The 22164-nt window shown below is 39.1% G+C and overlaps 1 protein-coding gene across 1 annotated transcript in view; it reads right to left on the minus strand.

Moving 5' to 3' along the window:
- The window catches only part of AFF2 (AF4/FMR2 family member 2), a 364304-nt gene that overhangs the window by 305247 nt on the left and 36893 nt on the right, over positions 1 to 22164 (minus strand). The window lies entirely within an intron of this gene.

Raw genomic sequence — 22164 nt, forward strand, 5'->3', positions numbered from 1 at the left:
GTCCTCTCAGGGTGCTGAGACTCCCAAAGTCATGCTTTCTCTGTCACCAGGTTATTACAGTAAAGCCACAAAGTACTATTATGGCAGCAATGTTTTTTGAGGGTTTTGCTGCCTTCAAGGAGACAAGATGGGCTCAGATATCTCACATCAGAAGAGGGCTGTAGGCACCAGATCATTAGTGGGCAGATACAACCCTGAGTCAGAGCCGTATGCCAGCCCTAAAAGGCAGGAGCTCAGACATCATCGTGTATCCTGCATTTGCTAGTGGCTAAATCTAGTGATTAGTCAGCACCGAGAGCTGCTGAATCACTCTTCAAAGGCACCTATCTCCCTGCTGACATCAGCGAGGCAGCCACGCACTCCACTGAAATAGCCTGGGCTGCTCAGCTGCGGACTTCTACTAAGCTTGCACAAGGCCTGAACTATGGTTCAGAAATCTGATCCCTGACCTGCCACAATATACAACAATAATATTCACATGCTAGCAAAAAGATGCATATAATCTTGTATTAGTTGTTCATAAAATTTTTCTGATAACATAATTTGAGATGTAACGCAATATTTACATTCAGTCTTAAAAATTATTGATTTATTTTAAAGTCTTCTAAAGTTCTTTTTAATTCAGATTCTATCTCTCGTTATTAATTGTTTGGGTATTAATTATTTTAGATTAAATGGACGTAGGCATTGATATTCATAGAAGACAAATGACATACTAAGCAGATGAGACAATTAGCATGAATTACTTCAATAAGCGTGAACTCCCCAAAAATCTCTTTTTTGATTAAAAAAAAAAAAACAAATTCACAAGATTAATATCATATTTTATTACAGTGATTCTTTAACATTTTACTGACCGTGACAGACTTCACCTGGTTAAATCTGAATTCTGTCAATTCTCATAGTAACAAAACCCAGTCTTAGAGATAAGGTGCTCTCCATAGGGGCCAAACAAAAGCTAATCAATATTTTCTAGCTTTAGGACAATCTTTGAGTCAAGATCTGTGCAAGGAAAATCTTTAGCCAATTCTTAGAGGAAACCAACTACTTAGAAATACATAATAAGCAATTAAACTTATTGCTTCAGAATTTAACAGGAGCTCTAAAGAGTGGCAATTATTTTTGCATGCTAGTGGATGAAAATGAGTGTAAACAGCACTAAAAATGATGCATGAGACAGAAAATATTTGTGACATAAATCGGAAAAACTAATAAAGTAAAACTCCTGCTCCTCAGCGATAAAACCAAACAAAAGGCATGTTGGTGTACAGGGGCTTTGTTCATGACAGAATTTTGGTATTGTTCTAACATCTACTTTGACAGAAAATGGCTGTTAAGCCCTGTGCAAAGAATACATTTAAAATTTTTCTTCTTCTCTGTTTCTTTTTTATATCTGAAATCAATTAAACAATAATTAAGAATTGATTTTAGAATGCTTAATCCTGTACATTTGTGCAATTCTTTTCTTAAGTAGGCTTTTGTTCCTTCTGGGGAGACTTAAATATCATTGAATAAAATCCTCAGGACTTTTCTTACCAAACAGTGGGATTTATAACAGAGAGGTAAATCCTCCTCTCCTTTTTTTCGAGGAGTGCTCCTGTCAAAGTCAACGACACTGCAACATCCTTGAAAAGCAACAGAGCTCACACTGTATCACCCACTGGAGTCAACAGGAGTGCCAGCAGGATGATAAACGGAGCTATGTTTCAGAAGCACTTTAACACCTAAACAGAGACAAATTAGAAACGCTTAGGGGAGGTGTGTACAAGAGAGGTTAATACAATTCCATGGAATGTTGCAGCTCAGTTCACATCTCCAATCTGTCCACTCACGGTGTGGCAAAAAGTCAATATACGTATTTCAAGAACTATCAGTAACTTCCCCACTAAATCCTGGTTGTACTATGACCATGGGAGGCTTCCAAAAGATGCAAGTTACATCAAACAGACACATCTAATATGTCTGTGCTTGAAGGCTGTGAGAAGGGCCCCATCTGACCACGAGAGGGAGAATTGAATCATACACATTGTTTATTCACACACATTTCCATCTCAAACCAAGTTCACAAGGAGTGCAGTTCATAACTTCAGTATACTCGGGGGACTCAGGGCACAGCACTGATCCCTGCTTGGATACGCTTAAGGGAAGAGGGAAAAAAACCAAACCCCAGAATCTCCCTTTTATCAAAGGATGTTGAAGCACAGTCAGGAATGGTGGGGGTCAATAGGAAAACACCACTTGAACATACAGGGTATGAGCTTCCCTAAGGATCTTAGGAAAGACTCAGGAAAGCTGTCACAGATTTTTTTCAGATACAGCCATGCTTTGTGGTTTCCACCTCAAAATAGATACCGGCGTTTCTCTCCTGGGACTAACTATTTCCAAAGTGCTGCTGATGTTCCATCCAGTCTGTATGAGTGGCTGGCTAATTTTGATATAGGCTTTTAGACACTGGGTTTAGCTCCTAAAACTTCTGCTTGTTTGGATCTTGTCAGTCCTATTCCTCATTACGAAGACAGCAACAATTATGATCAAAGTCCCCCCAAAACTTCAAAGATCCTGATGACAGTATTTTCCACGAAGAACATGGACATTGAAACCTGATCTTTTCCTCAAGTCTACAGATCCAGAGTTTGCTGATAACCCCTTTTCGGGCCCCCTGCAAAGTTCATCTATTTTCTGGCTGCTGGAGAAGTCACAGATTGAGCAATGTATGAAGCTGTCATGAGAGGTTTATGTTTATTACATTTATTGCTGCTGAGAGCAATAACTAAGAACAGTCCCCACTGTATAGGACTTTGCAGATCTGCAATAAGTTCTTGTGTTCTGGTCGAGTTTCAGTGCTTGGAGAAGTGCAGAGTAATGGATGCAAATAAATAAATAACAACATGCGGGGTTTTTTTACCCAGCTTCAAAACACACTCCCATTCCTCATTTTTCAGGATCAACCATTCCTCACACTCACTCCTGAGGATTTGCTTTATTTACAAAAGAACTCATAACCATATGACAAAATCTATCTCAAAGCTTCCTGGGGTTATTTGTGACTGGAATTATCACAGACCAGTTATGAGAAATTTGAGGCAGTATTAACTATAGAGAATGTTTTGTTTGTTGGCCAGGATGTCTGGACCTTTTACTGTACTCAAATATATTATGTAAATCTCCAGCCAGCAAAAGGAGATGGGAAGAAAAGCAAAGCACATCACAGTAGATGTGACTGGGTCCCAAACCATACTTGTCAGCAGACAGATCTGGAAACCCCATCCCAAGCCAACAGTAGTTTTTTAACCTACTGATGTTTAATGAACATCTACTTATCTTCAAAACAACAATACATGATTTACATTCTCCTGCTTTGGAGGCATGCAGCTCATTTTTCTCCATTGGATTTTTTTTTTTCAGAACACAGCTAAAATCTAATCCTACTCACAAAAGCCAGCCTGAATCTGACATGCAACAGCAATATGGGAACACCTGAGCCACATTTCCTATGCCACTGCAGCTGCAACAAAATTAATGAGCTGACCTATCTCAGAAGGGAGCAAAAACAAACTTTTCCTTCACAATAGCAAAAGCTTTGTTCAGAAATAGGCCTACTTACATTATTTCATGTTACCCAGCTATATATACTTAAGCATAGGAGAGGGCATTTTGAAATCTGAGACACAGAAAACCAACTGCTGCTAAATTACTATGACATGGCTATACTGAAGCTTGGAAAACCACAGATCACCAGCCCATTTTCCAGTTGTGTGGAGAAAGCAGCTGCAACTCCCATCCTGTGTGATGCTGCAAAGAAGCATCTTAAGAACATACAGATATACTGTACACACATGATAAATAATATACATGCCCTACACCATGCATATGTATACATAATGCATATATGGATATTATCCATATACATATATGTATACATATACAGCACACAAACAATACCAGCAGCTACAAAGGTGTGTGCATACATTTACAGAGCTATATACGAGATCTCTAAAGCCCAAGAACTCTCCCTAGCACACACTCAGGGCCTGTTTATGGACAGTGTATCCCAGATAAAAGTGCAGCACGTCCCCAGAGCTATGGGGCAGGGAATGGCATGGGGCTGACACATGCCTCCCCATGTCCCTGGAGCAGGGCACGCAGGACAGGGCTGGAGGGCACAACCACCGATCCATGACCCTGATCAAAGGGTTTCTTCAGAGGCAGAAGGGGGGAGGTCCTGCCCCCAGGGACTGCCAGCACTGACACAGCAGAATCAGTTTATTTAGGTGGGTATTTTTTGGAAGTTCAAAAATGTGCAAAGAAGTTTTAGTGAATTTTGCAAGTGATACTAGAAAATACCAATGCCAGCACTTCTGATAAGCAGGTTAGCCTGCGATGCTTCAGCTGCTATCCTTGGTGTCACTAACTGCTTCATCCTCAGTGTAATTGACTCCAGGGGAAAACAAAAGAGGGGATTTTGTTTTGTTTTGACAAATCCACTGCAAGGCACCACACTAAGGTGCCAAAGGCTACTTTGTATTTACAATGCTGATGATACGCACAACTCAGAAGTTTCCTGACCTCAAGTACAAACACAACATGAAAGGTGATATATCAAACTGACACTATCACAGCTAGGAAAAAAAAAAAAAGAAAAGAAAAACACCTCAGATTTATACCAGGCTTGCCTGCCTAGCATAAATACTAACATCAAGCTTGCAGGCTTTGTTATACTACTGTTAGAAATTGTGTGATACAGCACAAGGGCAAAACAATCCAAAGCCGAACGGAAAGTGTTTCCAAGCATAAACTTAGAAGAACAAGAGGAAGAAATTTGCTGAACCCAGAAAGGAGCTTTCAAGTTCACAGAAGTAACAGCATATTCAGGCCTCCAGTACCCCCCACCTTTGTCTTCATGCCTCATCTTAGCTCCAACCTGCAGGCTGTGGCATCCCTGTTTATTGCTCCCACACTTTTTCCACTGTACCCTTGTGCATGTGCAAGTCCTAGCCCTGCAACAAAGGGTTTCAAGCAAGCCCTTCAAACACACACCTCCCAGAAAGTCCCTGTACCTCAGGCTTCTTGAAATTGAGGCATTAATAAAACCACTACTGGAAAGCCCAAAACAAGCTTTTTTCTGTCCCCAGAAAAAAGTTCTTGTTATCTTATCTGGAATCAAATAGAGTGATCCCATACTCAGACTGGCACTCACTCCCTCTGTACATTTGGGGCATTTTGATTTTTAAGAAAGAGCACTCATGGATTTTGAGCTGTCTCTCAATCAGGTCCAACAGCACAGGCCAGAAGCTGCTCCACTGTGCTCCAGGATGCTCCAGTACATCTGAGGCAAAAGGGAATTTTTTTTTATAAGAAAGTAGGGATAGATAAAAATAGCACTACACAGCATCTAAATGAAAGTAATAACGAACAGAAAAATTTGCAGTTGTAATTGTATTTAATGTCTAAATGACCCATTTGGAGAGAGACATTAAAATAAGTCACTCATTCTATAAAAGATAAAATAAAAGCATCGATCATAAGTGCGAACATAGTAAAAGCAGACATTTATAAAATTTTTTAGTGCTTTATATAACCTTTCACACAGACTAGACTAATTGTGGATATTTTGAAAATATTAATGTTAATAACATGGTGATACTATTGCATTTCCTCCAAAGAACATACATTTGAATGACAATATTTATAATATGAGCTCTGTATTGTAATTTAATTTCACCATGAAACCAATTTCTGCCTTCAACATTTTATGTTTTACAGTATGAAACAGAACATTATTTGCTGTAATGTAGTTTATTTAACCTTAACCTGATGTGGTGCAACAGTGAATACAGATACACTCAAAATGTTAATAATATGACACACTGAGCTGATTAAAATTTCAATTGTGTTTCCTCCATCTCCTTTGGAAAGTTAATGAATTAATGAATCTTTAAAGGACAGTCAGGGAGGCCTTAAAAAGAAGATGCCTTTTTGAGTAAGGAGAGAAAGTGGCAGATTACAACTTAATGGCTTCAGAATAATGGTAATTTCCCTATTTTCTTCACTTGCCTTAGCTCAGCTAATGGCTTCATTAGTGTCCACACTCTCAAACGAATAATAGAGGACCATGTCACATCCATCTTAGTCACATCACAATAAAACCGTTAAATACAATTCAGCTACCTGCCTTCTGCCAGTCTGGGCTACGAGGCAGAATTAGCAGCACAATCAATACGGAATCCCGTTATTAGATTCTTTTTCCTTTAAAAAAGAAGTGTATCATCAGGTATAATCATGCAGTGCTATTTAACTGCAGTGCACATTTTATGCTGATTAGATAAGTAGAATTACTCAAAATGGACATAAAATGAAGGGGGGAAAAAATACAGCTTACTTTACACCTATACATCAAAAAAACCCCCCAATTTCTGGCTCTTTATTTGATAAAACTGATGGGTTACCTCAAAATCACCAAAGATGTATCACATTTTTCATAACATCCCCTCTACCAAATCATTTCACAAACCAGGCCAATTAAGCAGCTAAAATCCTCCTTAGCTTTAGCTACCTCTATCTTGGGAGAAGAAATTCCATTCAGCCAATTAAAATTTTTGGAAAAAATTCAGTGTAACTGAATATAGCTCCATCAAAAGATATCAAGCCTGACGCAACAAGTTCACAAACTGATCTTAGCACTGTAAAAACAAATGGGAATTATGACTTTTTAAAAACATGTTAAAGGCTTTTAATTTTCAAAGTAGTTGAATTTAAATTATTTTGTGATCATTAGTTTTAAACTGGATTTAAGCAGCACCATGCTTTTTTTACTCATTATATGGTTTGGCCACTCTGTGCAAAATGAAATCTCTGTTCAAGCATATTTTCCTCACTATAAACATATTTTTTACAACAAATAATATGCAGGCTCTTTAATAACAGTGGTTGAAACATGCACACTTGGCAAAGTCTAATGTGCAAGTACTACTATTCTCTAATTTTTATCTGTGGAACCCAAAGGAGCAAGCTCCAACTTCTACCTTGCTGAACTGCAGCTGGCAGCAACACACAAGTAACAGGGGGAGGAAAATGGGCCGTTTAATATACAAGGAAAATCTCAAATGCTTCAGGCAAGATTCTGTTCTCAGATCCACGCCACAGATCCTGACTCCAGTGCTCTGCCCCTTCTTGACCCCAGTATCTAACGCTACCAGAAACTGCTACGGACATGTAGAGGCAGAGCTTTATTGGATCATACCAATCTAAAGCAGGATTTTGCACTAAAGGATTCCTGGACTGATTCCCCAATTCTCTACATAACCCTGCCATAACCACATCCAACTGACGTCCAGGAAGAAACTGCTTTGTAAATCTCCGCACACACGACGTGCTGGGCATCCGCACTTGTCAGCGGAATAAATTTTTCTGACAACATAAATCTGATCCCACTGAGAAACCTTTTTAAAAATACATTATTGACTAAAAATATTTATATGCACCACTTTTCCTGTTAGCAAAGGTAATATATTAACTGCTTTGCCATTACCACAAGTAACTGTAGGCCTAAGAGAAAATAATTCTGTATGCATGCTATATATCCATTTCGAATTAAAACACAATGCCAATATTATACTAAATCACAGCAGAAGTCTCAGTCCTAAACAGATCTTGAGTGATACCTGTATTCCAATTTTTTTTTTTTTTTTTTTTTATGAGCAGTTTGCCAATGATGAGACTTTAATGAGAAGTACTGCTTTCAAAATATGCAGCTATGGGTAAACATGAAATATCCTCTATTTATCATTTCAGTTCTTAGTTGTTATTTTACAAAGAATTAAGTGAATTCCAACAGACAGACAGAAGGGGTACAGAAGATCTGCTTCTTGTCTACCTTAGGTTAAGAAAACCTTTTGTATAAAAACCAACTCATAAAACAACCACAACCCAAAAGCTGTAAGAGACAGCTACCACTGTATTTCTCAGATTAGTTCATAGCTCACTGAGGAAGGATTTACTCCCACTGTCCAGGTGTGCTGCCTTGGCCTAAGCAAATTCCCAGCAGAATAAAGGAGGAAAACTCCAAAACTATGTCTGCCTGTCAGACCTCAGAATGTACTTGTTGCAGGCTGCAACTTTCTCTAATACATGTTAGGGCCCTAATTAGTTCTATGACTGGGATAGAAAACAGGGCAAAACCGATGGATATTAACTCCAGATGCTGTTCTAGCATCAGCATTATAACATCACCAGGCCCAGGCAATCCAGGTATCACACTTATAATCTAACATTAAATGGACTCAGAATTGCCTAGGCTTCAAATAAAAAAAAAAAAAAAATTGAACACATAATTGATACAGAGCATTCATAATATGCAACAGTAATTTTAACATTTACTTTTATAGGCATCCTTAGGAGTTCCATGTGAACTTTTTCCTACTCACTGCCCCTTTAAGTTTTCTGCATCACCCCCTCTTTCATTTAATTGCCTGTAGGAAGAATATTTACTGCAGTTAAAAGATGCAGGAGGGAGATTACAATTTGTAGGTAAGTTAGGCAAGGAAGATGCATTTACAGCTTTCCTGCTTAAACTACCGCAGAAACCAGTTTTACACAGAGTAGAGGTCCCCTCAGAGTAAGCTTGCTTAGCATGCAAGTACACTATCTGCCTAAACTCTGCTTTTCTGATTAAAGTTTTGTATTTAATTAAAATTGTCTTTAATTAAAATGCAAATATTCTAGGACTTTAACAATAAATTGTTTACACTAGACTGAGAAACAGCCCTCAAAGGCTTTGGAAAAAAAATAGTTTCAATTGCAAGCTGTATATTCAAACTTCACTGCTCAGTGAAAATGGGTAAAGATCCTTTTTTCTCCTATTGGCTTAATCTTTTTTAAACAAATGGAAAGATATCCCAATTTGTATCTAGAATTCACATAGAAAACAATTCCCAAAGTTATTGGCTGTTGAGTAAGTAATTAGGCCAGTTCAAAACATCTATTGTCTTTGAAACAATTCCTTTAGCCAATTTTCCTAGGAAATGATACTGACTCCACAAAAGAATTGCCAGTTAAATGAACGATAGCACAGCCCCTTCCCCGAGTGATAAACACGGAGTGCGCCTGTGTGCACGCAAGGATCCATCTGCATTATCCCTTCACCAGAAACATCCTGCTCAGGCTTCAAAAATAGCCACTCTGTTTACAAAAGGGCACGGTTTAGATACAGCAGATATATAGCCTGCTCATTTCGTTCTTTAAACAAACAGAGAAAGACTCTGCACCCCAGGTTTTGATTTAGCACAAGGTAGACTATGTGCTCTGCAGCATCAACAGTCCTTTTCTGTATGAAGTATTGTGACTCGCAGGTGAATTATCCTTATAACCACTTCATAACCATCCTCCACTGGGAATAAAATCGAGCCTTCATATTTAATCTGACTTAATATCCCAAAATACATTTTTGAGAACTTTAGTTTTGGTCCAGAGAAACTTCAAACTGAGCTCTTAGCACTCTAGTGCAGTAACAAAAACTACACTTATGCATGGCTTGGAAAGAAATTTACCAAAGCCCAAACCTTCCACTGGAAAAAAAAAAAAGTAAACAGAACTTGGAAGGTTTTATGGTTCATTAGCAAAATACTGCATTATGCTCTTCACCATATCCCTGTTAAAAGACTGAAGAGCAGTGATATAAGTTAAATGAGGTAGTAACACTTAAAGTTTGAAAAATTCACTTCCAGAAGCCAGTGGAACAGATCATACATGGGAATTTTCTAACTGGAAGTACCAGCTAGAATAATGGTATGAATATGACCTCTATGGAAGTACCATAAAGTATCCTCATGCTTGCAGAGGAATTCTGACAAAAACCCACTTGCTATAAATTTGAATTTCCTAAATTCATTGCAGATTTGAGAAACCAAAATGAAATAAATTACCAGTTTGACACCAACTCCTTCATCACAGTAATTCCAGATTTCAGTATAAAAGCCATTACTTAACTCGCACACCATAATTTACACACTCTTTTACACAATAATTTTTGATCCAAGAAAAGATTCATTTTCCTTTTGTAATTATCTCGTGTCAAAGTCTTTAACCTTTTCACTGACAAGCCAGAGCTGGATTCTTTCTGGAAACATATGCCCCGAGTTCAGCTCCTCTCTTCATGCCACCACAGGAAGAGGCTGGACATCACCAGAGAGCAAGGAGAGCAGCCAGGGGCAGTGGTCCACAAACCCAAGTACCACCAACAGCTGCTTTCCAAACACTCTACAGCAAAACCATTTATTGTTGTGAATAAAACCTGTGTCAGCCCAACATGAAGCTGTAAGTACAGCACGAGAACCACCTAAACCACAGCAGTGCACAACTGCTGATTTGCATAATTTATACAAATTAATGTAGATTTAACAATTAGCATTTCAAGAGGGTTTCCTGGTGCCCAGGGAAGGCTGTTGTGAGCCTGGGCAGCCTCACCTGACATGGCACCCCTGCCACGGGGTCTGTCCACACACCGGCACCCAAATCCTGTCCTTCCCACAACGTGCGGTCAAGGTACTTTGTTCTGGTGCTTCTCCAACGTTATGATAAAGATAGAGCAATATTCCATCTTACTAAAATTTAGAGAACTTAACCGGATCCATACACACTTGCCTTTTCACAATAGCACTTTACAGTCATGAGCAGGAAGCCTGGGCTGGACCCAGCAAGCGTGGGCTCACTTTGGGGTAGGCAGCAGACAAGCCCCCCAAAAACGCAGGTTTCCTGAAAAAGAGCTGCTCCATCTCCACCCACATTTGGCTCCCCAGTGGACTCCTGCCCTGCTAAGGCATCCGCATCATCATTCTTCATCACACAGACCTGGCTGCACCCACATTTCACATTTCCTTTACTTCAGGAACACACCTTTCTGTACCAAGGGCAAGAGGCCACTGTATACGACTGTGTGGTCTGTGTGGACTTGCTTCCACCTCAAGTTGTCTGGTAAAATGAAAAAAAAATTCTTTTAAGTGATACAGCAATTATGCTCTCCATTCCTAAAAAACATGCCATTCTGTTACAGGGCCAGCATTAGCTCTTACTTCAGGCACCTCTGCTGCCTCAGGAACAGACTGCTCATTTTTAGCCTGTTTCCAATTTACCCGCTGGCAGAGGTGCGCAAGAAGTCTCTAGCAATGAAGTTGCAAACCCACGTCAGTATAAATTTCCTTTTTGAGAAGTTTCAATCTTGTTTTATCAGAGACCAGCGCCTGTGCTGAGGAAAGCCTATAATGATTTCTCTTTTTCAGGCCTATTCTAGAATTGCATCTATTTTGGGGTTTTGTTTAGATCTGTCACAGCTTTCATACCGTTGATCATGTTGTTTTTCTAACCCGCCCTGAACATCTGTTGGCTCTTTCTGAGGCTGCATAATCCTGTTTTTTTTCTTTCTCTTATGTATTCCACTGCTATCAGCTGGCTGTTATTCTTGTTTTTTATTTTTCAGAGTACATTTTATTTCTTTTAGTTTGGAAAAAAATAAGGTTTTAAAAGCACTGATTCTTTCTGGCCTCACCTTATCCTGCACAACAAATTCATACCTGCCACAGCTTTTATTTTGTTCTGCTGGTTTGTTGGGTTTCTTGTTTTTATAAAAAAATGCATCAATATAAAAAAATCAGGCTGCAGCAGACCTTAAGGTGGAGTGAGAAGACGATGAAGGATCTTGTTTTCATAATGATAAAAATCAGTACTCATAAAAGATACGGGGCTGGCAGCCCTGCAGAAAGCAGAGCGAACACCGTTTAACCACAAACCAGACACACACACACTCAGCAGGACCACTGCAAGCACTGAAAGGGGAAACAACAGTCAAGCCTTGGCCTCCTCACCAGGGCTGCCAGCGAGGGCAATAATTAGTGCCAAGCGTGGGGGTGGGTTTTTCTTGATGCTGACATTGGGAACTGTTTGGAGACTACAATTATTTTGCATAGCCTAACAAACAGTTATCTGATGGCAACAGCTTCTGGTCACTACCAGGCTGGACTGCATTCAAGCCTAAGAGAGACATGTATCTCCTCAGCCAGCAAGTCTCCCTACCCAGTGATTACAAAACAAGTAAGATTTTGAGGTTGACAAGAGCCCCTTTTAGCAGCATTTGGATTATAAAATTGCTCTGACTCACTGCAGCCTATTGCTCCCTCTTAATTAACAGAGCTGAACTTTGTACATGTCTAGACTTCCTCCTGCAGAATGGCAGATTTTGGCCTTCATGAATATCATTTGAAGTCATATTATTTACAGAGCCTTTATTCATTTCAGTCATTTGTTTCAAACATATTTTCCACAGAAAGAAAAAATGCACCAACTGCTGGGCCATTTAATCCAAACTTAACAGTTAAGATGTTTTATTCAGCATTTTAAAAAGGATTGTCTTAGGGAATTTTATGTGCTGCATTTCTAATGTTAACTTTACAGATTGTAAAGTGCCTTGGGATGCACTAGCATGAAAGGCATTAAGGTATTGCAGGATTTAACCAAATGTGCATTGCACTAAAAAGAACCTTTTATGAAAGCACATACAGATAAAAACCACAGTAAAGCTAGTGTTTATTAAGAGATGCTCAGATTTATTTCTTAAAGCAAAACTATTTTCCTCCTCCACTGGCAAAAATGATCCTTTTCTAAATTAAAAAAATTTCCACCAGTACTGACATAAAATTGCTGAAATTTTATATTTTGCCGAAGAATGTATTTTCCCATATAAATGTTCAGTCTTAAAAAAACCCAACTGGATTCATATAAAAAAAACGCACTTTTTTTTTTTTTTTTTTTTAAGTAGGACTTCTGATTTGTGGGTGGTCGGTTTTTTTCTACTAGTTATTATGAACAAATTAATTAACTATATTAATTAGCTTGGCTATTGTTACAGGATTTTATGGGTACAAAGAAGGATGAATCATACATTTTGATCCATGCTTCCTATTACTATCAAAAAGTTGCATTTCAAATACAAGAAAAAGCTTGTACGGCTAAATCCCTTGACACGCCTGGAAATCACAGAGTAGGCTTGTACACCAATCACTTATGAGAGAGGATTTAATGTCAGTGGGTGAAGCTCAACACGGTGAGAAGGAGCAGCATTAACACAGCCAGAGCAGCCTTATCAAGGAGAGGTGGGGTACTGTATCAGGCTTTATCTCCACCCTTTAAATGGGAGGGTGGATTTGATCTTCACCACCTCCCTCCCAGTATTCCACCTTTGTAACACCCAAGTGCTCAAGCTCTGTGGTCTCAATCCAGAGACTATTATAGCCTGTTAAAAAAGTATCAGTTGATTTTAAAAGGCTACAGATAAAGCCCAAAGAAAGTGTCATGGATTTCAACTCGTAGGACTAAACACAAGATCAAAGTTTAAGTGCAGAATATATATAATATTATTCAAAAAAAAAAAGTAACACTGCTGGAACTCCTATCACTGACATCAGAAGAGAAGCAACAAACAACCACTTTATAATGCCAGATCCACCTTTTCATTAAAATTACATTAAAAATAAAACACAGTGAAGAAAGTTAAAAAGCAGCATATGACTTCTACCAAGGAGGAAGGATTAGTTGTCCTTTGCATTTTAAGTTTGAAAGTTAATATGACAGTCACAATACCTACTCAGAGCTTCAGATCTTTTTTGAATGATAGGAACATTTTCTCAAAGGCTTTCAGCTACAAAATAGCCCTCAAACAGATTTGTTTCTCTAGAGCACCTGTAATTCAAAAACATTTCTGACAAATAAAGCTGAAAACATTAATTTTATTTGTAAGTGAAAAATTTCAGATGACTACCCTGAAATCCAATAATATTCTCCTGTTTCAAGAGAAACAGTGGAGCTGTGTCCTCTAATTACAGTGGGTCACAAAACTGAATTAAAGGAAGAAGATACTGTTTTAGCTTATGATGCTTTTTAACTACCTTTCTCTCATGCCTTTCAAGTACTACAGCATTTTCAGTTACATATTTGCCACATTTTGTTTTCACACAACTGCTTTTTCCACTCAAGTTCAAAGGAAGATCAACCCACATAACTTAATTTATACTTTCACTGCAGGCATTGAACACCCATCTCAGCCTGTTCCTCACAGATGCATTTCCTTGTGAAGAAAATCCAGACAATGTATGTCAGCAGACTATCACTTGCCAAGCCACAAAGACCATATCTCAGTAACTCTACAATGGAAATACTACTAAGTATTTTACACCTGGATTCACCCATATTTCTCCAGTGCTTTGTCCATGCATTATCGAAAAGACAACCAGTTTTACTGAGCAACAAGCTACATAGCAGATTGAAACATTCAATTGTTCTTCCTGTGATGGACTTCAAACTGGGAGACCCGCACCTTCCAACTCTTGGCTGCTCCCATACACTACACTTTAAGCGCTGTCGAGATCCTGTTGCAGATCTGGGTCTTCCCAGATATACAGTTATCCATGTTTCTGCTATTTCCTATCTAACAAAGATGTCAACCAAAAAAGGCTGATGGAGATATTTGCCCTGCCACTGGACAGGTGCTGACACCCCTGTTCGCCAGGCTGCCAATCGAGGCATGACTGCAGTTAGTTTTACTCTGATGTGGTGTAACGTACAGTTGTTACTACAAATACAGCCCCTTTCTTAAGCCCAGTTTTTGCAAACTGTGCACCTGTGTAAGTACAGAGGAGCAAATCTGGGGACTCCATGACAAGCAGTCCTGACTCCCAGACCCAATTTGAGTATCACATCCAGATATCACTAACTGAAACTACAGCCACATACAGCACCTTTCACCACAACCTCTCTGTGTGATAATTTTACACTAATCACTAAAACATCACAGCACAAAGTGTTATGTTATCTCTGTATCTATCTCAATATCTATAATTACTTTCTCTTTTCCAAAAACTAGGACAGGGAGTTGTAGCCCTCAAAGATTACAGACACCCATCTTCCTAAGCCTGACTAAGCCTAAACACACAACAATTATAAGATGGTAAACAGCAGTAATTGTACACTAAATGTCTTTTTAAAGAGCCAAATGTGCACTTAAAGTTTAACTCCCACTCACTGCTGCTATAGAACAAACAGTAAATTAGTGAATACAAAACTAAAAACTTAAAAAAAAAAAAAGAAAAAAAAAGGAAAAAAAAAGGAAAAAAAAAAAGCCCTGCAGCATGTTCCTCAGGCAGGAAGTAATTATATTTCCCCCCTTCTTTTTTTCAACCTTTGTAGACATAATGCAGGATAGTTTCAATAAAGCACTGCCTGCAATGAAAGCATGTGATGATCTTGCAATCGAAACTAAAGTGTGATAATTACCCTGCATTAATAGAGAAGGGGACACACAGAGAAATAAACGACCCTCACCCCTGCAAAGAAGTGCAGCTGCATTCTAATTTATCAGCAGTCAATTTATTACCTTATGTACTTTCAAATAGGGGGTTATTTGCACCTGTATGTCTCACTAAAGAGCAGCTAGTTTCATGACCATTAGAAGCAGTTAAGGCTTCCTCTTTTCACTGGAACAGGTGGCATGCACGGGCAGAAAACCACTCAGCTATTTTTATCCCACGTGCATCAAAATCAACGCTGAGGTACCACTCCAGCCCCATTCTCTGTGAGATTACAGAGTCCTAAGACACTGCACAAGTCTCATGATACATTGCCTTTTGCTGGGTTGGTGGAAGATTGCTTTGGGAGTGTTTCGGGAAGGAAAATATTATCTAGCAAGAATGAATACAGAAGTCAGTCCCTAGAAGCATGATTGAGATGACACTGGGCATCAAGTAAAGGAAAAAGGGATTCCCCAGCTTCCTTCTGGAAGTGGCCAGACCTGAGCACAGAGGAAGAACCTTGTTCTGCCAGGGCCACTTGATAGGCAGAGGACACCAGTTTCCAGAGCCACTTGCATTACACATGAACATGTGTAGGGAGAAGAGGGAAAAGAATTAGAACATCTTACAAAGTAATAAAATGTAGCTGTGAAATGATAAAAGCTGATTGTTCCTACAGTGTGTTACTGTGTGACAGCTTTCCCGACAATTAAAATGAAGAGGTTGTGTGTACTAATGGCAATGTCTAATTATGGTATACATAAAATATACCATAAATATTCCAGCATTCCCAAGAATGTCTGTGACATTTGTCACTAAGCGGTATCATGTTTGCTTCTTCCATGTCCATTTCCATGTCTCCACTTATAATACTGAGCACTTAAACTGTGAATTCCCTCCTCCCAGGTAAAGGAAGAACGCTTTAATGCTGATACATTTTTGCTTGGACATATGAAAGCTCTTTGAGAGGTCTTTATGTAGCTTCACAGCTACAAGCTCCTAAAGGGCCTCTAAAGCCAAGCAGTACACTACAGTGCCCATTTTGCAAACATGTAGAGTGAAGCAGAGCGAGATGATCTGCCCAAAATGTTCTACCCAAAGCAGGGCACCCTCTGCCTGGAACTCCACATCTACTCTACAGCCATCACACTGGCTGTTGTTGCTATTCATTTTCCAGCATCTACTACTGTAATAATGTCAGGAAACAAACAGGCCACACTATTCTATGCCATGCAAACACGAAAAATGGCTACAGAGGGATTTCACTGCAGTACAAAAACTCTAAGAACTGACTGTCCTCACATAAAGCTTCACATGACAGTGAAGGAAGGCAGAAGATATTCTGGAAACTAAGTTTTTCTATTTTAGGAGTAAAACCTGAACATTTTAAGCCTCCCCAAAATTCAAGAGTTAGAATACAGATATTTATTTTGTTTTGAAACTTGCCATCACTCGGAACATAGCACTTAAGCAAATCAGCACCTGTCAAGTCTACTGAACTATTCTCTATTTAACCAGAATTTACATTTAGTTCAGTCAATTAATATAAGCTTTATCAGGTTCATGATAATTAGCACACTTATTAAGAGAAGTAACAGCAGTAGAAATGGTGTCAAAAAAGAGCTTTGTTGTACTTCAGTTGTTACCACCAGAGACTCCTATTTGATCTCACCTAGTGATCTGCTTGCTCTTGTACTGCCAAGGAGACACACTTACTCTGCTCTTAAACCAGACAAATTACTGTGACAAGAAGCAGACTTAGGGTAGCTTCCATTCACAGATCACTTTAGGTACTTCACAGGTCGTGTGCTATTAAACTACTTGCTTTACCAACTTCTTTTGGCTTATCCAAGGCTAAACTGTTTTAATTGTAGGAGGAGGATTTTTTTTGCGTGTTTTGCTTTGCTTTTTTTTTTTTTATTCTTCCCTGTTTATTTTTACCATGAATAGTTAAGGGGTGTTAGACCAAAAATAATTTTAATCAACAAGGAAAAAAAAAAAACCAAACTTTTGCTTTCCTTTGCTTCAAAGATATTGCTGAAATGTACTTTAACACATGAAGACTTCTTTAAGCAAGTATCACTTGGAGCAGTCAATAAGGCCACTTTTTGGTAATTTGTTTTAAGGTAGTCCTCTAATAGCATTAACGGACAGGTAAAATTTAGACTCTTCACACAGAAGATGCCCTCTTGCCTGCCATTCATAACAAGAATTGTCAAATTCCAGATCACTGTTTATACACATACACAATTGTTTTGTGACCCTCTTGAGCTGCAGGGTCATAAGGGTATAATTTACAGTGCATAGTGTTTTAAGAAAATAGTAACTCAAACCATAATTGCTGGGTTTTTTTCCCCCAACTTGAACTGAGCATTTTCCTTTTCTCTTAAACTCATAACCATGAAGCCACATCATTAGTCCAAATTATTCTGAGAATAAGGCTAAAAGTTAATATACTTTGACAAAATTAGCCACTGCTTTAACAATAAAGGGAGTATTGTGCTATCCTTCACTTATCACTGTTCTTAACTATTCAATATTAGATAAGACCTGGAGAAAAATTAAATCCATAAATTGCACTGTGTGGCATATTCTACAGGCAGGCAAGAGACTTTATAGAAGGTGAGACAGTGCTATAAACCAAGAGTCAAATCAGAAACTGAACCTTAATTTTAGATTCCTGGGCTTTTTAACATTCAAGATAGACTGCAAACATTAGTTTAACATTCTCTGTTTTTATAAGAGTACCTACATAATTTAATACAAGCTGAGTTGAACTGTAGTGAAGGTGTTTCCAGGATATGTTTTTGAGAACATACCTGAAAGACTGGCACAACAATCCAGTGCTCTGGTATTTTCACAAATTCAAAACAATGAGATACTTAAGACTCTATTCACACACAAAAAAAACAGAAAAGAAAAAATGAACACAGGAAAAATGGAGAGTTAAATGTTTGTAAGTGGAAGAAACATTTCCCATTTCAACTTTAGCACTTTACTACTGACATACAATGAAAAAAGTGCTTGTATATAACCCAGCCATGTCAGCAGCGAAATGAATCTCCAGGCTGTGCAATGATCTAAGAAAATCTGAATGGGCATATGGGAACAGCTCATTTTGCAAGACCTCCGATACCAACCTACTGATGAACACCGGAGGGTGCCTGACTGCCTGAATACTCACATGCTTATTTGTTGTTATTCTTATTCATTACTGAGTCATTATTATTATTTAAGTGCCGACAATGCACTTGTGAACCAGAACAGATGCAAAATATCCTGTGCTAATGAGAAAATCAAAGCCTTTCTTATATTGGCAATTTCATATTATAGGATCTCTTTATTTTTGCCAATAAAGCACAAAAGTAATTAATACAGCAATATTTTCTTATTGTTCATGAGTAAAGCAAGTAAAACTGCTCAGATTCCGCTTTGGCTCTCACCCCTACCAGCACAAAATACAATAAATACTATTGAAGAATTCCTATTAAGACAGCTGCCAAATAAAATACAACAAGAATCTCTCATAAAAGGCCGTTGTCTGTTTATTAGAGATACAGTCAGTACTCCTCACTGAAAATGAACAGTGTGGCACTGCTCTTTCGTATTTAAATACTTAAGCTGTGTCTTACTGCTGTAACCATCTCACAGGATAATTTTTTAACTGGGGGCTGGAAGATGACATTAGTCCTCAATGTGTTACCAGACTGTGGGTCCAGCATCAGCTCCCATTCTTGAATAACAACTAGAACAATACATAACCAGCACATGCTTTTCACCCCTAAAATTATGCTACTACATACATGAGGAAGCTGACAAATACTTCCATATAAAATAGTTGTGCACACAGAAGGTGCCAGATTTGGACATTCTCTGACAGCAGCAATGGATGTGGACTCCAGCCATGTCCAGCTCCAGGATGACACCTCCAGCAGTCCAGGTTTGATGTGAAGGAGGGTGGGTGTGGAAGGCTCCCTGCAATGTCAACTTTCCCCAGAGCTGCTGGAGCTGTGTCTGCTTCTCATGACTACCCAGTTTTAAAGCAACATCACAGATACTAGAGCTGCTTCATGTGTGTAGCTAAACCTGCAGCAGAGGACGTTAACATTTAGCTGAGAAAGTTTCCATTTGGGTAAAGTGTCCCCTATCTTGCCCTCAGCAAACTAACCTGTGCACACTCCCCAGGTCGGGCTCCAGAAACTCTCCACCTCAGCAAACATTACTGCCCTTCTCAGGACCATTCTGCATCATGGGAACGCAGCGCGACCAAAATCACTTCCGTGAGAAGTACAGGGCTTTTCCCTCAATTTCAGTAACGAACCTGATTTAAGCACAAAATGACTCAGCTGTGACTGCAGGGCTCAACAGTGAGCACAGCACTGCTGCAGAGACAACGGCCAGTGTGGAGCAGAGCTAAGCCCCGCTGTCATTTCTCCTAAAACGAAGCACGATGAACAATATGTGAGTCCTAAATTCTTGTTCAAGAACCTTGCTGGAGTCAGAGACAGGCCCAGTCCTTCACTGGGAGTCAAAGGGATATAGTTCTGTGTTAACTCTTCGGCAGCCCAAGGGCTGCTGCGAGGGCAGAGTCCAGCATGAGCCCCCTGCCTGCCTCAGGGCTCCTGCTGCATCTGCAACCAAAGCTCGCAGGAGGATCCCTGACCTAGAGAGGAGCCTGACCACACGTTTTGTATCAAAATACTCCTACCAAATCAAAGTACGTGGGCAAAGAAGCCAAGATTTAAATGCCAGAGCCAGTAAAACTAAAAAGTGTATCAATAAATGAAAATGTGAATGAAGACATTTCATCCTCAGCAAGTCCTCAGAAGGGGGAACTGAGATCCTCAGAATCTGCCTTGACTAAAAAGACAATTGAAAAAGCTGGATAGTACCTTCTGTTCAACATCAGAATCCAAGACAACCTCATGTTCAGAAGACCAAGTCTGGCCCTAAACACTTAACAGGATTAAATAAAAATGGCAAGATCCTTAAATACAAATAAGAAAACATCTATGGAAAAATCATCTACTGATACTACTTTTTGAAGATCTACATGGAAACAACTGCTAGTTGTAACAGCAGCATCCTGCCAGCGACACACATTTAAACAAAAGGAAAAAAAATACACAAACAATAAACCAACCCCCCCGGCAACAATGGATAAAAAAAATGCCTAGATTTGTAACTTTCCATTAAACACTAACTTAATAAAACCAACAACCATGCATCTGAACTAGAAGAGTGTTTTTAAAAGCAGTGGAAGTGTGACAGATGAATGACAGTTGATCACAAGTGACAATCCACATTTAAGTCCAGAGGAATGCCCAGGCTTCACATCCTCTTGAATCAGCCTTAAGTCAACACCCGCTCATCGCTCATCGTTAAGCACACGCTCGGTGGTGCCCACTGGCGCAGGCACACCCACAGTGAAGGGCTGGGCGTACTCGAGTACCTGCTGAATTCTGCCACGCTCGCACCTGGCCATGCTGCTACAAGCCATCACTTTCAGATTTTTGACTGTCACTCTTTGCTCACATCCCCATTTGTTCCTGGCTGGGTATGTTCTTGGCCAGAACATTTACAGCCCCTGGTATTATCCCTCCGAAGCTGTGACGCATTCTTAACCACAACTTTGAGAACACACTGACATTATAATATACAAACATGTACAGAAGATATACACACTCAGACACACCAGGGGATAAAACAGACTGGGAGGAAACGAGGAACTTTATGGTACTGTCTTTTCTAATGAGATAGAAAGTGCCAGATGTAAAGATTTCATTCAACCGACAATCTCTTTTATGATATGAATAAACTACTAAAACAGATTTAATCCTTTATAAAATCAGATTATAAGCAGCAGACAAAATCACAACTTTATTCAATATGCCATCTTATCCAGTGTGACTAATGCATTATTTGTATGAAGTTAAAGTAGAGCATTGGAAAGCTATGAAATAAATCAAATGCTCTACTTTATGTAATCTTAACAGACAGATCCCATTAGGATTCTACTATGCATAGCTGTTGGTTAAAATCATTGACCAGCATCCTTATAAATTAATCAACTGAGGTAATGCTGGCTTGGCTGTCATCATTTGTTCCTAATCTACATTTAGAATTCACTTCAACTTTTCAAGCCCTTTAGAACAGGTTTATCTATTCTCTCACACCCTTGCTTCAGACATCCACCTAACCATTAATTGTTTACAAAAGACCCAGTACAATGGAACTGTATCTTTTTATGTTCCTTTTCTTTCCACAGATATCAGAGCACATATTGACACTGCGTTATAATTAGTTAGAAAGATATTAAATCCTAACCAAACATTCTAGCCTGCCTCAATTTTTTGATGAGACCTTTTATCATTGAAGTTGAATTTGCCGGCAGATGTGTGAGTTTACACAAGCGAGAATCACTAAAAAATCTAAAATAACCCTTATCTGGTTGAAATGCAGCTAGCAGAATATTTTTGGTTATAGATATATGGGAGGAAAAAAGCCTCCTAGATATCAGGTTATTTGTGGAGCTCTAATGTGTTTTCAAACATGTAACTTCTGTGTTATGTCTGTGTATTTTATGCAGTTTCTACTCATGTTTGTTAGATGTCTGCATGTCATGTACTGCAAGATTCATGAGCAGTCTACAACCAGGAAAAATTCTCACACAACAGCTTGTCTTGGGCAATGGGGAAAGAAACAGCAGAGTGAAGTGACAGGGAAGAGTATTATTCATTAACCTGATGAGGGTAACACCTAGTCATGGTCTACAATCCAAACATGCTCAGTGCCCTGCTGATGGAGCTTATGAGTCTGAATGAGCACACAGGTG

Source organism: Corvus brachyrhynchos, unplaced genomic scaffold (genome assembly GCF_000691975.1).
Source record: "Corvus brachyrhynchos isolate BGI_N302 unplaced genomic scaffold, ASM69197v1 scaffold346, whole genome shotgun sequence".
Taxonomy (NCBI): Eukaryota; Metazoa; Chordata; class Aves; order Passeriformes; family Corvidae; genus Corvus; species Corvus brachyrhynchos.